A 13903-nucleotide genomic window follows, 5' to 3' on the forward strand; every position below is an offset into this window, starting at 1 on the left:
CATGTGAGTGACCGAAATATACACAGCATTCATGATGAGTTCTTGGTGATATCTTACACAGTGGTATTTATAGATTCCCTGTCCTCACTGGGAATGCCGCACCTGATGTATTTGCTTTTTTCATGACCACAGCAACATTTGAGGTTCATTGTCATGCTGTGATAGATTAATAGACTAGAACATTCTTCTTCTGTGTCGATTCCAATTGATGAGTTCGCTATTTATGGCAGCAGCCATTGCCATTGGTTTTTAAATGCATGAGTTGGCACTTTGCAAAATTAAATTTTGTACCAACTCAGTTACCTCTGTTGACCTGGTCATTCAGTTATTTCCCTATAGCTGAAAGCTGGCTGAATATCAGTCAGCAGAGTGCCCAGGTGGTCAAGAAAACTAATGGCATCTATCTTGTTTCAGAAATACTGTAATCAACAGGAGCAGGGAGGTGATTGTCCCTCCATACTTGGAACCGGTGAAGATGCACCTTGACAAATGTGTTCAGTTCTGGACACTACAAGGAAGACTCTGAGGACCTCGAGTGCATCCAGAGAAGTGCAATAAAGCTGGTGAAGGATCTGTAACACAAGTCTTATGAGGAGCAACTGACAGAAATGGGATTGTTTAGTCTAGAAGAGAGGAGGCTCAGGGCAGACTTTATCATTCTTCACAACTCTATGAAAGGAGGTTGTGGTGAAACAGAAGTTGGCCACCACTTTTCCCATGAAACTAGTGATAAAGCAAGAAGTAAAGGTCTGAAGTTGTGCCAGGGGAAGTTCAGGTTGGGTGTTAGGAAAAAGTTTCTTCCCAGAAAGAGTGCTGAGGTATGGGAACAGGCTGCTGAGGGATGTGGTGGAGGTTTTCTGGGAAGAGATATCATAGAATCATGGAACGGTTTGGGTTGGAAGAAACGTTTAAAATCATCTAGTTCCAACCTCTGTGCTACAGGAAGAACACCTTCCACTAGATCAGGTTCCTCAAAGTCCCATCCAGCCTGGCCTTGAACACTTGCAGGAAGGGGGCATTAACAACCTTTCTAGGCAGCCTGTTTCAGTGTTTCATCACCCTCACAGAAAAGAATTTCTTTGTAATATCTAGTTTAAGTCTATCCTCTCCCAGTTTAAAACTGTTTCCCCTCATGCTGTCACTACATGCCCTCATAAAAAGTCCCTCCCCAGCTTTACTGTATGCCCCCTTCAGGTACTGGAAGGATGCTATAAGGTCCAACCAGGAGCCTTCTCTTCTCCAGGCTGAAAAACCCCAACTCCCTCAGCCCATCACTTATCACCAGTCTCCACCTGGACACTGATCCATTGACCTCAACGCTCTGAGTGCAACCATCCAGCCAGTTCTTTATCCAGTCAGATGTCCATCCATCCATCCAATCAATTTTCTCCATTTTGTCAAATACTTTTTACAAGTTCAGGTAGATGATGTCAGTTGCTCTTCCTTTAGCCACTGATGCTGTAACTCCATCATAAAAGGCCACCAAGTTTTTCAAGCATGATTTCCCCTTAGTGAATCCATGTTGGTTACCACCAATCACCTCATCTTTATTTTCCACGTGCCTTAGTAGGGCCTTTGTGAGGATCTGCTCCATGATCATGTAAAGGCACAGAGGTGAGACTGACTCACCTGTTGTCCCCTTTTTTTCCTTCTTTAAACTGGGGTTATATTTTCACTTTTCAAGTCAGTATAACTTCACCAGACTGCCATGACCTTTCAAATATGCTGGATATCTGCTTTGTTCATAATCCATGTATAGATCCTGTCAGGTTCCATGGACTTGTACACCATTAGGTTCTTTAGAAGGTAGATATCATACTGAGTGACATTTGTCTAGAGCAGCCACAGGCGTGGGGTGATGGTAATATTTTATGATCTAGTGGTCTTTCCAGCCTTAATGATTCTATGATTCTATATTCTGATTCTCCAGCATGTTGAAGAGGCCTCTCAAATTTGCACTATCAATAAATCTAATTATTACATTCCCACTTCTAATTCCCAGATCATTACTAATGTATTGTCTGTACAACAGTCTCTCAACTATACCAGTAACTTCCGTTCAGCTTTCTCAAGGAAGTCTGTTTTCATTTCTTGTGATTCCTGTTGTAAAAACCATTTCCATTATGTTAATCTGATTACTTCCTATATCTTTCTATGATATGTTTTATTGAAACAAGGTGGGATGAAGTCAATCACTCACACTTTATTCACATCCACAGATGACTTGTTGGGATGGTAAACATTTATCATGTTTTTTTGTTGACACCGTCACATATTTCTAAAGAAATTGCTATACTTTCTGTTTTCTTCTGTATCCCACTTTATTTTCCTGTGATGTTCAAGTCTTTCTTTTAAACAGTTTTGTGATACCAAATGAGATCTTCATATGCGTAGTATCTCATGAAAGCAGAAAGTCTGGAACAGATGAAAAATAGCAAGAATATCTAAGGCTTCTGGGGTTAGGGGCAAGAAGAGAGGCACTAAAGGAAATAAGCCCTCAAATCAAAAGTGGGAGCTGGAGGGATGGATGGACTGAGGGAGAGGTCAATCAGTGAAAATCTGAAAAGAGAGCACATGCTTTTCTCAATCGTTTCTTCTCTTGTCTTATGAAGAGACTTTTATGAATCTAATTTACATAATAAATAAAAATAAGTATATCACTTTAAACTGTATTTCATCTATTTAGTCCATTTTCTCTCCATTTTTCAGTTTTAGTAAAGCTGTGCTGTTCATGACGTTCACATCACATCATCTTTTTGAGAGAGTAAGATGAAAATGGAGTGTAGTGCATCTCAGGGTGCCTTGGGTCTCAGACATCAAATTGGGCCACATCTCCACTGGCAGAGTTGGCAAAAGAGCATATCTTGGCAGTCTGGAAACACATGAAATGACAAATAGAAATGTAGCTTTGGAAAGATAATATAACATAACTACTTTATAGCACCTGTAAACACAAAATATATTTTTGTGTAATGTACAGGTAATATAAATGAGGTAAAGTTATGAGTCATTTCTGAATCTGAGGCAAAGAGCTCTTCTAAGCTCTATTTCATCACATGATGGATAATCTCAAAAAAAAAAAAAACAGAGTTCTTGAATGTGAAGTATTATGGAAGGGGATTTTTTAAGAGTACAAATATTTGAAGGAAATATAGCAGCTGTCAAAAAGCCTAAAGCTAAATTAAGTGAATTATAGGAACTTCTACTAATGTGTGTGGCAGCTGAAAAGTATGGATGAATGTGCCAGTTTAACTATACAGAGAAATTACATCCTTAAAAGAAACTAAACTTCAAACTTCAGATTCTAAAATAAATGTTCTGGAAAAGATTTTAATCTGTTCATACTTCGTCTATATCCAGAAAATTTTGTGGGCATGGTTACCAGCTGTGTTCTTACAAAGGTTAGACTACTAGTAAACATTCAGTTGCATGTCAATAGTTAACTAAAATCTTATAAGCAGACAATGTGGCGCCTAAACAACCTAGTTTATTGCCTTGTTTTAACTCTTGAAACAATGCACTGAGTGTGCACTTTTAAGAGTAATTGCAGGGATCATTAGTGTCTGTCCGTAAAGCAAGGACAGATATAGCAATGGTCATGTAATTGAGTGACAGCCATGGTATTTATAAGAGGCACTGATCCCATGACCTTATGATCTATTTCAGGTAAATATTTAACAAAAAACATTTAACTATCTTCCTGCATGACATTGGCTTTGTACTCACAGCTGTGAGAAGTGATTTGTCAGAGATGATTGTTACTGACTGGGCTTTCAAAGCAAGGACACATTTTATGTCCACAGACCAAGAGATTAGCCTACCTATGAGTTAGTAAAGGTAGCTTTCCAGACAAAGCAATTCAGACAATCTATTTTAACCTCCTGCCTGTAATGTCCTGTTTTCAGGCCACATACTTCTAGTGTCTGCCAAGGAACACTCTTGAACTGCTATGTCTCCTGGGAAGCTGATGCCAGACCATTGCTTTGTTTCTTTAAGATGCAACTCAAGATGAAGGTCTCCTATTGAGAAAGCAGTCTTAGATGATCATATCTGTCCTACTTAACCAGCAATTTATTGCAGAAAAATTGTGTTTTTTTCTCATCTTACAAACAGGCCAGGGTTAGATTTATCACAGAATCATAGAATGTCCTGAGATGGAATGGACTCACAAGGACCATCAAGTCATCTCCTGGCTCTATACAGGAGCAACCAAAATTCAAACCATATATCCAAAAGCACTATCCAAATTCTTCTTCAACTCCAGCAGGCTTGTTGCTGTGATCATTTCTGTGGGGAGACTGTTAAAGTGCCTGACCACCTCCGTGGTGAAGAATCTTCATATAACATCCAACATGAATCTTCCCTGATGCAGCTTAATGCCATTTCCTTGGGTTCTGTTGCTGGTCACAGGAGAGAAAATATCAGCACCTGCCTCTCCAACCCCCTTGTGAGGAAGTTGTAGATCTCCATGAGGTGTCCTTTCAGTTTCTTCTTCTCTAGGCTAAACAAATTAACTGACCTCACCTACTGCTCACTTCATCATCTTCACAGCACTCTTTTAAGTACTCTCTAATAGTTCTACAACTTTCTTACATATCTTCTTTATGGTGTCCAAAACTGTATGCAGTACTTGAGGTGAGGCCACATTAGCACAGAGAAGAGTGGGACAATCTCTTCCCACAACTGGCAGGCAATGCCCTGACTGATGCACCCCAGGATGTGATTGGCATTTTGGCTCCTAGGGCACATTGCTTTCTCATACTCTACTCACTGTCAAACAAAACTCCCAGATAACTTTCTGTGGAGCAGCTCTCCAGCCTCTCATCCTGTCTATGTGGTCCCCCTCTCCTGAGAAATAACCTAAAGTGTACTACACTGAGCTCTGGGGCCTATGACACAAAAACTCCATGGACTTGTCGGAGTGAGTCCAGGGGAGGTCCATAAGGATGATCAGAGGGGCAAAACACCTCTCTTACAAAGAAAGGCTGTGAAATTGGCATTGTTTAGCCTAGAGAATTCTCTGGAGAGCCTTTACAGAGGCCTTTTAGTACCTAAAGGGGACTTACAGAAAAGTTGAGGATGGAATCTTCATTGGGGAGTGTGGAGATAGGACAAGAGGTAATGGCTTCAAACTAAAAGAATGTTTATGTAGATTAGGTATTAGGAAGAAATTGTTCACTCTGAAGGCAGTGAGATACTGGAACACACTGCTTAGAGAAATTGTGGACACCCTATTCCTTGTTCAAGGCCAAGTTGGATGGGACTATGAATAATCTGGTTTAGTGGAAGGTGTTCCTAGCCATAACAGGGGGATTGGAACCAGGTGACCTTCAACATTCCTTCCAACCAATGGTTCTATAATTCTATAATTTCCAGGTGCTGAATCTGACACTTGCTCTTGTTGAACTTCATGTGGCTGATGATCATAGAATCACAGAATCCTTATAGTTGGGAGAGACAGTTAATGGTCGTACAGTCCAGCTCCCCTGCAATGAACAGGGACATCCACAGCTCTATCAGATGCTCAGAGGCTGGACCAGACTCGCCTTGAAAATCTCCAGGGATGGAGCATCCACCACATCACTGAGCAACTTGTGCCAGTGCCTCAACACGCTCACTGTCAAAGACTTTTTCCTTATATTCAACTTAAATCTTCCCCCTTTAAGTTTAAATCATTCTTCCTTGTCCAGTCACCACAGATCCTGCTGAAGTCTCACCCCTTCTCTCCTGTAGCGCCCCTTCAGTTACTGACAGGCCGCTATCAGGTCACCTTGAAGGCTTCTCTTCTCCAGGCTGCACAGCCCCAGTTCTTCCAACTTGTACGTGTGGGAGAGGTGTTCCATCCCTTGGATCAGTTTTGTGGCACTCCTCTGTATGTGTTCCATCAGGTCTATGGTTCTCATTGCCCAGCCCTCTCATTTGTCAACTCAAAGGGCTGGATTGCACAGTCTTTCATCCTCTTCTTAGTTCCTGAAGGTCACCGTGTCACAGTGTTGACTTGTGTGGCTGGAAGGAACTGTGCTCAGGAAGCTTTTAGGGACAGATCCACCAATACTGTAGTCCTATAGATTGTTATGAAGTCAAAATTGGAAGAGAAGTAGGATAATGTCCTGCTGAAAATGAGTTAAAATAGTGCAAAGAACTGTGCCTGTAGTGAAAGCATAAAATTTCAGCCTGAGTATTCAAAATTCAACAGAATTACTTGCACAGTGATTACTTGGATCTGCACCAAATTTTGTCTAGTTAGCATTCATGAACAAGGCTGCCATAGTTCTGTTTGCAGGCCTGTGAGCAAGCCCACATGCATGCCAATAGAGAGAAACACGAGAAACGGTAAAATGGGAGAAGTGAGAAAAAAAAGTCCAAGGAGTCATGTGACTATTCATTCCAACCAAAGCAGACCTGTCCAGTTTTCTCAGAGCAAAGCCATGATGATAAAATGAAGGCAGATTACAATTACATAAATCAGTCACACAAAATTTCAGTGAAATCATTTTGTGTGTTGTAGAGAAAATAGAAGGTCCACACTTTTACTATGAGTTATATAAAGGAATCATGTGGCACATATGTTCCCAAGGACAAAGAAACATAGCATAAGTAGTAAAAATGAGAAAGCATTTCTGACAATGACAACAAAAGTTTTTAAAAGAAAATCTGCGCACGCTCTTACCCCTCTTAAAGTGCAAAGTGCTGCTCCCTTCCTTCACTCACTGCCTTCTGCAAGCTTTTCTTGCAGGCATCTAAGAGAGCAATAACTTTCCCTTAGAAGTCTCCTTCTGTGGATACTTGCCAAATACATCTTCCTGAAAGCTGTGTGCAGGAAATAATATATATATATATATATCAAGGTAATAAATTCTTACTGATAACCCTCACAGTTGCTCTGGAGCAAGGTATTAGCTGCCCCAAGACTCTAGGTTGAGCTTGTACATGGGAAAAACTTCAGCAGCCATCCAAGAGATTGGATAAAAATGTATTTTGAAAAAACAACAAAGATTCCTATAAGCTGAAGCAGAGCTCTCAGGCATGAGGTGGGGAAAGTCTAGGACAGTCATATTAAGGCTAGAATCTTGTAAATGTTTCATTGTACTTTTAAAGAAGATAGTTGTAAAATCTTGTATACTTTTAATTGTCAGAGAAAAAGAATGATTGGGAGTAGGAGGATTATTCCGACTTTCTTTCTTTCTTCTGCAGAGTCAAGTGGCTCTTAATTTTGTATCAGATATTACAGCTGTGGTAGTCCAAGTCAAAACTTCAAGGGTGGAAAAACCTGAACTAGAACAATTGGTAAAATGGTCAGCTGAGGAATGCAATAATTTACCTTTAGGATCAGCAATACTCAGGGAGGATTTTATACTAGGAACAAGTCAGGCAGAAGCACAGAAATTGAAGTCTAGCACTACTTGATGTAGGATACAATCTGGGTCATTTCCAGTATTTTCTTAATCCTTGCACATCCCACACTGATGCTTCCACCCAGAAGGAAAAGACATCAAATCTAATCTTATCAATCAGTTTCATTCCTCCCCCACTAGATCCGAAGCCCATATTTGCAGCACCAGATGATGGGATTGCATCAGAGAAATCACTCCCACACTCTCCTGACTGGCAGCCAGCAGTAAGGCGAGAAAATTAATTTCTGGTTATTCAGGGCTGAATAACAACTATTGGAAAGTTAGGAAATGCTTCAGGCTTTCAAGCCCAGGGACAGAGTTATGGCAAGGACCTGAGCAATTCTGATGGGAAGTGTTTTGTCTAAGGAGAAATGTAATTCTGTATTCTGCATTCACATGGTATTCTTTAAGGTGATATGCTACTGGGATTCTAAGTATCAGCAGAAATATATTTAGTTCAAATTCCACATTGCTAAATTAAGCAAAGGAAATATTCTGAAAACCAGTAATCTAACAAGAAAAGAGTCATAAGTGGAAAACAAAAGCATTTCAGTTTTATCAAAAGAAAACACCAGGCTGCACCTGGAGCTCTATTTTGGGCCCCTCACTTCAAAAAAGCTTTTGGGAATACAGAAAGTATTTGTAAAATCCTTTTTTCCTAATAAGGGATTGAGTAGCGGGGAGATACAGACCGTGGCCAGTATTTTGCAAATACCTTTTATTCATTAAGCTGTTATTATTAACAGAAGAAAAGTATTCAGGCACCACATTGAGTTATTCCCTCGTGCAGCAGACTCACACATTCCCAAATGGAGCAGCAGTGGGGAGGCTGACCTCAGCTGCAGTCTCCCAGGCTGAGGGTCGTGCTGGGTTCTACATAGCTCTTTGGAAAAGTCTTCTGTGATCCTTGTTTTATCAGGTGTGTATACAGTTCTGCACTTGTTTCTCTGCATGCAGCAGTGTGCAGAGAACCCCTTGGCTGTGGTCCAGGTCACATATTCTACTGATGATGCCAGTATGCACTGGCTGCCCCCAGTAGATTTGACTGTTTATTGGGGTCCAAGTTTATGAGGTCTTGCAGGTTCAACGGAACTTTGAGCTTCCAGAGCTTGCCAGCTTGGGAAATGTCTTCATGCCTCTTTCTCAGCAAGTACATTTCTTCCCCTTGTCTTGCTCTTTTCTAGTAACTACTTTTCCCTCCAAACTCGTGAGTGCCTGTAGGCCCCATTCACTTGTGCAGAAGGGATCTTATTGGAGCGTCCGGATGACAAAGACGACCAAGATGACAAAGGCCCCAAGGTACATGACCTAGGAGGAAAGGAGAAATACAGATGGGGTTTCTTTGACCTGCAAAGAGAAAGCTAAGGGTGACAACAGTCTGCAGCAGCCCAAAACTACTCTACTACTCCAAACAAAGCCACAGAGATAATTGAATCTAACTCCATTCAGTCATGACAGATGGCTGAGCAATTCACAGTGCCCACAGGACTTGTTTTGGGGTACTCAGAGTGGGCACTGGGATAATTTCCTAATTGGGAAGGTAATTGGAACAGGTTATGTAGCATGACCCACCATCCGTGGGTTTTACTAAATTTATAATAATAAATTACTAAACTATTGCTAAACAAACCAACCTATATCAGGTGTAAAGTGGTATCTTCTGTTATAGAAAAATATATATATATCAAAAAGTTCTATAACATTTTGTGTAGTATTGTTGCTCAAGTCAACTATGAAGCACTTCAGGCAAATGTGTTGATACATTTAGTAATGTTGCAAACTTTATGTTGTTGTTGTTTTTTTAAGTATAATATTCAAATACTTATTTTTCACATTATTTCACTCATGAGTAAAAAAGAGGTTGAGATAAAAATTCATAACTTCAGCCATTTTTCAGCTATAGTTAAAAATCTTCTTTCTGAACTGAGGAATCAAGTATGGCTGAATCAGTTGTATTCAGACTTTCCTTCTACTTAAAGCTGAATAGCATTAACACAAACATTCAGCTGAGAGAAAAACATGAAAATAACCTCACCATTTGGCTTTCATTATGGAAACTTCGTTCACCTTTGTTCAACGTTCTGCCAGGTGCTGGCAGAAAGAACAGGCAAGTGAATTTGCCTGGGGCCCCTGCAAACACTTCAGCAGTACTGGCTCAGTCCCCAGCCAAATCACCTCTTGAAAGGTTCCCGGTAGGGCACCAATGAGCCCGAAGACAAATTTATTAGGAGAATAAAGAGAGTACCAATTAATTTGGAAAAGATAGCAATTAATAAATCAATGGTAGTTCACTTGGTATCTTGGCAACAGTGTGATGTGCAGTCCTTCTGTTTGTTAAAATGCATGAATATAAGCAGTGCTGGCATTCACTGGAGAGCACTGGTCCTTTTCAGGGCTGAAGAAGCCTTGGATGTTGGGGCAGGTGACTTTGGAAATTTCCTAGAAACTTCAGCTGGAGCTGTGCTGTGCTGGAGTACTATGGGTCCAACACCTTAGCTCCATTGCTCTGTTTCCCTAAGGGACGTAACCTCTGCAAAGGAGACCAGGATTTGGGTGTATCTGATGCAATTTAATAGGAGCAAGAAGCACAGTGTTAAGATCTATGCTGGTTTTGTTTTCAAAAATCTGGGAAGGTCCCAAAGCCCGAGTGGGTGCAGGGTTGCCATGTGGAGGCTCTGTGTCCATAACCTCTTTGAGGTTTGAGCTCTTAGAGGTGCATACACTATTGACTCCTGCCCCTTCTCCATACCAGGCCCTGTGAGTGATACATAGCTTTTTCTCTATCTTGAGATAAATAGCAATGTTATGGAATCGGAGCCTCACAGCAGTGCATGCCGTGTTTGTGCTCTTGGCTGCATGAAGACTTGCCTGGATGGAGCACTTCCATTAAGCTTCAAAATGCTAACCTTGAGTTTCTCAGTGTAATTTACAACAATCCATGGAACATGCAGATAGATTTCTCTTCTTTTTATAACTGTTTCCCTGGACAAAGATACCTTCTAAAACTGATAACTCATTGCAAGACCTGTCCACTTTAGGAAACTGTTTTAAATTTGGTGAGAGATAGGAGACTCATTTCCCAGGGATAAGATTCCTCTAACAGTGTGCACTGCAAGCAGCTATGACAAGTTTTTCCATAAAGATATTCAGTAACAGATGTCAGGCTTAGAAAGCAAAATATTTAGAAAAGATGTCTATAGAGCAGTTGAATCCTTGTAGCTAAAATAATGAGTGGCAGAGGATGCAGTTTAAAATGCTACAGTCTTGACAGAGGAGAATGTTTTATAAAGGAATGATTTCTGTCTGTTTTAAACAATTAAATAATTAACATGAAATTATTTAGTTTTGCAATCTGAGTAACATGCAGAACAGAAGAAATCAATGTAATAAAGTTAATACTTTTGATTCTGTGACTTTCATTGAACACTAATTTAGCTGAAAAGCACATGTGTTCTGATTAGGTGTGCAAATATAGAAATATATAGATTATGAGACTGAAACTCCTTGAAGTGTCCCCTAAAAGAGACTGATGTGTATTGTTTTGTTTTTTAACAGGAAAAGATCTTGTTGGTCTTTCGATTTACACAGAGGTTTATGAGTTGACATCTCAGTAGATAACAGATACTTACTGAGTTCTTTATGAGCATTTAGCAAACCTGGATATTTTGCTGCATAGCATTTATGAAAACATACAGAATCACAGTTTGGTTCCAGCTCATAGGCATAAATCTTGTTAACTGCTAGAGACTAAGGCAGCAGAGTGCACTGCGAAACACCTGAATTTGCATGAAGTCTGACCCTTGGGAACCCTTGCAACTTCACAATCTCTCGTGCTTGTATTCGTTTTTATCTCTATTTCTATATTCTGAAACAATGGAATAAAGTTAATCTGTCTCTCAGGACCTCTTAGAACTGCTGCTTCTACTGGTCATGAACCAGCATCGACTCGCATCCCTTTAAGTCATAAAATCGTATCCTATTTGACCTTCTCTCTCTGTGATCTGCCAAGACTGTTGAAATGCCCAGCCTTTTGACTTGCCAGAGATACATACAGTATATAGAATCATAGAATGGCCTAGGTTGAAAAGGACCACAATGATCACAGAGTTTCAACCCCCTGCTGTGTGCAGGGTCGCCTACCACCAGACCAGGCTGCCCAGAGCCACATCAGTCTGGCCTTGAATGCCTCCAGGGATGGGGCATCCACAACCTCCTTGGACAACCTGTTCCAGTGCATCACCACCCTCTGTGCGAAAAAACTTCCTCCTAATTTCCAACCTACACCTCCCCTGTTTCAGTTTAAGACCATTCCCCCTTGTTCTATCACTATCCACTCTCGTAAACAGCTGTTCTCCTTCCTGTTTATACATTTCCTTTAACTACTGGAAGGCCACAATGAGGTCTCCCTGGAGCCTTCTCTTCTCCAAGCTAAACAAGCCGTGTTCCCTCAACCTGTCCTCATAGGAGAGGTGATGTTAGATAGCTGATGTATGTAAGTAACAAAGACTTTAAATATATATATATCGTTAATTAAAACATGAAAAAAAAAAAAAAGAAGAAGAAGAAGCAAAAACATAAATGGGTTGGACACATATGGCTCTAGGAGTTCACCCTGCACTGGATATCCCTTTGGTATAATTGATACAGGGAGTCCCTTCCGATAAGGTTTATGTAATCACTCTGTTTTCCTGTGGTAGTCTTTCTTCCTTTCCTGTGAACATCATGGGAAAATGTTACAACAGAAACTAGTGCCAGCAAAACTGTTTTCTGTGATACTTGTTCAATAGAGATACATGGAGTCAAGTCAGAAGACGGACCTTACAGGTTCACTGCAGTGATTTTTAAAGGCATACAAAAAGTGTCCTTCTGGAGGGTGAGCATAGAATGTTCTCATGCTCTGCAGGTACTTGGCATGATTGGAAGGTGACTGAGAATGCAGTCAGTTTCAGGTATAAGGAATACAGAAGAGGAAGGAGAGGTTTGTTATATCTTATAGAAGATTAAGAAAAAAAAGAAAAAAATCACTCTCTAATCAGTGAACATGCATTCATGCAGTGATGTATTCTGCCCTAAGATAAGTGTATAATCCCGTATCTACTCAGATAAAAGGGATAGAACTTGAGGTGTTTTGGGATACCTTAAACAACACAGATTTGTATTCAGATTTTAAATCTGATCACATGTTGCATCTACAAAGATAGCATACAACAGCTCAGTATTAACAAACACATTTTTCTTCTCACCTTATGATGTGTTTGCATGATACTCCAAATACGATTGGGCAAACTCTTACAGTCTTTGGTGCTTTCTAAAAGAAGTAGCAGCCCAGAGATATAGAGCAAGGCTAGATGAGGGCATTGAAAAATAATTAAACATCAAGGTTTCTTTCTACAAGTCAGTTAATTAATTTTCATGACCTTTCCATTCTCTCCCTTTATTTCTTTAAGCTGAAAATGAAAATGAACATAGAAAACGTTTTTAACTTCCAAGAGCAAAAACATCATAGATGCACATATGCACATAGTTGCAAATAGGTAGAGCACTTCTGAGAAGCATTAGTAGAGCTTTCTTCTCAAATCAATGCTTTTCAGTCAATAGGCAGACCTGCAACTTTATCATTCTCTTATTACACATTAACGGGAGTTAGAATATACATGATTGTTTTGAGGCAGACACTATTTGCCTACACTGCTAATTGCTGCAAATTGTGAGAGCCAATTCTTATATCTTAATATAATACCTTAATATCTCAAAAAACATGAAAAATAAGTTTTCTGAAAAGAAAAAAAAAAGGAAGTTGAGTATTCATCAGATTATCATGTGTTTGAATGGGACAACTTTAGAACACAAATGATTATGATGCAAAATATTTTGGAATATGTTTTCAAAAAACAATTATTCTTAATATATATATATTTGTGTCTCTATTTCATTTAGACTCACATTAAAGGAACACAATTTCAAGAACAAAGAGAAATCAAGTACTTTCTGAAGGTCAGACTGCTTTTTAAGAATCTCATATTAAAATTCCAAAAACAGATATTTTGAAAGTCACTTCCATTGATATCTCTTGAGAATATACGGGAGAAATCTGTTATGAGTTATATGTGTTTTTAGGACAGGACATGAAAATTAGTCCTTTCTGGTGATTGGAAGCCCTACAGTCCAAATAATCAGAAACACACTCTCATTGTTTAAAATGCAGTTCTTAATTTCTAAGAAGTTTTCTTTTCCACCAATGTAGAAAAAGTAAAAACAAACAAACAAACAACAAAACCTTTCAACTTGTTACACAGAATCCATATTTTTTTAATTATAACTAATAGGGCTGGTGGAGTATTTTAGCAAAGAAACCAAATACGCTAACTTAAATGTAAAGATTAGAGAAGGCCCAGTGAAGTTAGAACAATTTCTGTGCTTTTAACCACAGCTAGATCTTACCTCTAAATATCTGAGATTTAAAGTAATTATTATCTGGAATAAATAACAATAGTACAAATGAACATGAG

This window comes from Gallus gallus, chromosome Z (genome assembly GCF_016699485.2).
Source record: "Gallus gallus isolate bGalGal1 chromosome Z, bGalGal1.mat.broiler.GRCg7b, whole genome shotgun sequence".
Classification (NCBI taxonomy): domain Eukaryota; kingdom Metazoa; phylum Chordata; class Aves; order Galliformes; family Phasianidae; genus Gallus; species Gallus gallus.